Source organism: Cnephaeus nilssonii (assembly GCF_951640355.1).
Source record: "Cnephaeus nilssonii genome assembly, chromosome: 11".
Taxonomy (NCBI): Eukaryota; Metazoa; Chordata; class Mammalia; order Chiroptera; family Vespertilionidae; genus Cnephaeus; species Cnephaeus nilssonii.
In genome coordinates this window covers 34,601,798-34,605,474 of record NC_137082.1, presented here as the reverse complement: position 1 = coordinate 34,605,474, position 3,677 = coordinate 34,601,798, and positions in this window count along the sequence as shown.

The following is a 3,677-nucleotide window of genomic DNA, read 5'->3' as shown; positions in this document are numbered from 1 at the left end:
CCTGGGCGCCAGGGAGCAGCAGGTGCCAGACGTGAGAACCTGGGGTGAGCATAAAGGGCCCTGTTAGCCAGGCAGAGAGGCCAAGGGCAGGTCTTCCACGCCTGGTGACTTGGGCATGGATTCCAGCAGAGGCTGTTTAGTGGAGTGATTAGGAATAGTGTGAGCTCTTAGAGACACTGGCAGTAATGATTCAACACCTGCCTCCCTGACCAGGCCATGAGCTCTGGGAGGGAGCATTGGTCTGTCTGCTCCCCATTGTGTCCCCAGCACCCAACACAGTGCCTGGCACACAATGGGTGTTTAATAAACAAATGGTTGCTGAATGAATGAATGACCTTTGGGGACCCTGGAAGAATGGGGAATCTAAGCCTGCTAAACTGAAAAGGTCTAGGTCATGGGGACCCCTGCCAAGTCACAGGATCCCCCATCCCTGTGTGCCAGGAAGCCTAAGGGTAGAGGAGAAATATGGGCATCGGAGTCAGACAGACCTGAGTTGGTGGACTGCCTCTACCACTTGCTGTGTGACCTTGGGCAAGGGACTTACCCTCTCTGAGTCTCAGTTTTCTCATCTATAAAATAAGGGATACTAATAATACTTACATCACAAGGTTGTTGGGGGGATTAAATGAAATCATCCATTTGTGGCCTGGCATGCTATAAGAGCTCAATGAATATTAGCTGTTATTATGAGTACAACAGTTATTACTAATCCTGCGCTCAGAAAGAATCACCTTGCAGTTAAAGTGAGAAAACAGATATGATGCTTTCCACTCTGTTCTTTTGCCCAGGAAGTTTCTTTCATTATCTTTGCATGTTATTCTGTCCTCTGATTGGAGACACTCAGAGTACCAATACGATGGTAGCATCTGTTTCTGTGGAAAAGTGTCTCCTCCCTAAATCCCAGCACCACACACACACACACACACACACCCCACATCCTATCTCACCTCCTGGCATTTGCTTATGTGGTTCCCTTCGCATGGGATGCCTTTCTGTCCTTTGTCCAACCAACTTTTACTCACTTCTCACCTGACATGTCACCTCTTCCTGGAAGCCTTCCCTGATTGCCCTCCACCACCATACCCCTGGGATTTCCTTGAGCACAGCACATACTGCATTGGCCTATATTAGGAGGACCAGGACTGTCTGATACTTCTTTTCTCCAGAATCACCCCAGCCCAGGGCTGGACACAGAGCAATTGGTGTGTGCAAAATGGGTTTATGTCATCCGGATGCAGTCAGGGAAAAATTCAGCCATTCTTATTCCTCAGAACCATCCTCTGGTCTTCTGGGTAAGGGAGCGGGGCACCTCTATACCCCCTCAGAGGGTCCTAGTCGACAGAGGGACCTTACCTGAGGACCAAGACTCCCTCATGTTTCTGACCTGACCCCTATAGGTGTCTCCAGCTCAGAACCTTCCCGGTACCCTAGGCTTTCGGCCCCTTCCCCACACTTTTACCTGGACACACCAGAGTCCTCAGCCTCCTCCTCACCTGGGCAGTGAGTCTGCAAGTCCAGCCTTATATCCTGCAAACCCTGGGCTAAGTAGTCACCCTTTGCATTTGGGCTGAGGCCTCAGACTGGGCCAAGATGTCCAAGGAAAATATTTGTGGCTTCTGTTGAACCATATCTTTGCCTGGAGCAGCCCCAGGACTCCAGCTTCCTGAGGTTTGGAGAAAGTCTTGGGCTGTCATGAAGGTGGGCCAGGTGCTGGGGCACATGGCAGGCACCTGGACCAGGCACAGTGTAGCTATGTTTGCAAATGCACCGAAGACCTCCAGCTCCTAAAGATGAAGCCTCCTGAGCGGGACCCTGCACATCCCTTGGGCACATCTCCAGAGAGGCAAGCAGCCCCTCCTGGGCTTCCCACATGGCCATGCCTGCTGCCTATGCACAATGCCTCTCTGTGGAAGGCCTGAGCTCAGTGCCAGGGCCTGGGCCCGCATCAGCTCCTGCTTCCTGCCCCTGGGTCCCACACATTCTCTGGGGTCAGCAAGCATGACTGTGCCTCTATAGGCCTGGCATGCTTTGGAATCCACGGGTTGCCACAGCCGTGCCCTCAATATTGCTCAGTTCCCTTCAGACTGCTGAGGGCCTCTTTATCCCGGCCTCGCCCCTTCCCAGCTCCCAGGTCTTTGATTGTGCTGTGTCCTCTTCCTGGAATGCCTCGCCCACCCCCTGACAACCCGTCTTGCCCTGTGTGGGCCGCAGAGCAGGGGAAGCCTTTGGAGTTTCACAGACGTGGTTCAACGTCTGCTCCTGGGCTGGCCAGCTGTGCGGCTGTGGGAAGATGACTTCTCTCTGAGCCTCTCTTTCCTCGGCTGTAAAATGGAACTGTTTTGAGGGTCACATAAGACAATGTGGAATGCTTGGAACATCAGAGAATTCAGTAAATGGTGAAGGCTATTATTACTGTTGAAATAATATCACTGACCTTCAAGACCCAATTCAGAAAGCAGGGTCTGCATAAAGTGGCCTGGCCTCGGCTCTACCTACACCTGGAATCCCTTTGCCTTCCTGGGAGCCCCCAAAGTACTAACTACTTACTCTCTTGGGGCTTGGATTCCCCTTTGCCTTGAGAGATGTCCATTTTATCCATCCATCCATCCATCCATCCATCCATCCATCCATCCATCATTCACTCATCCCAGTCTCCTCTCCAGTCTCCCTCTTCCCTCCCTAGTCCCCCTACCAAATTCCCAATTTCCACCCAACAATCTGAGTTTAATTTTAAATATATTACTCAGACCTTCTCACTCCCCTTTTTATTAAAACCCCCCAAGGCCTCTGCAGCTCTTGCATGAAAATCCAAACTCTGGGAGACCCCACATGGTTGGCTGCTGTCCACCTCTCAGCCCTCATGTCTCATCCCTTTGCCTCTGTCTCTTCTCTTTCCTAGCTCAGGGTCTTTCCTAGCTCAGGGTCTTTGCACGTGCCGAGCCTTTCCCAGGAGTGCTAGTTTCCTAGCCTTCCCCTGGCTGGCTCCTGCTCCTTCACCAAGTTTCAGCTTCAGTTTCCCTCCCTGGAAAGGCCTTTACTGGCCACTGTGTCTAAATTAAAGCTCTCTCTCACTGCCCACTCATGGTGTCTTCAATAGCCCTTACTCAATCTGAAAACTCAAGTGTCATCTGAGGCACTACAACTCCGCAGATGCTGTATACCAAGGAAGGGGCCAGACCACGATGGAAGCAGGTGGCCAAGAACTGGTGGCATAGCTCTTCGGTCCCTCATGCGGGAGCTCCTCACCCGGATCAAGGTGATGAAAAGGTCAAGAGGGAAAAGGAGACAGCTGTGGTGCCTTTTCCCACTTTCCCAGGGAGGAGAACAAGGGTGTTTGCCCCTAATGCAGACATAGAGGGAGTGGGATTTTCAAGGACAATTTAAGGGCTTGAGGGTCCCTGAAGTTGGGACAAGGAATATCCTGGATTCTCTTTCTTGCCTGAGGCAAGGCTGATGAGCTAAAGTTATGGTGGAGAGCCCTAGCCGGTTTGGCTCAGTGGATAGAGTGTCAGCCTGCAGAATGAAGGGTCCTGGGTTCGAGTCTGGTCAAGGGCATGTAACTTGGTTGCATGCTGGTTGTGGGCTCCGTTCCTGGCCCTGGTCAGGGTGTGCACAGGAAGCAACCAATCGATGTGTCTCTCTCACATTGATGTTTCTCTCTGTCTTTCTCCATCCCT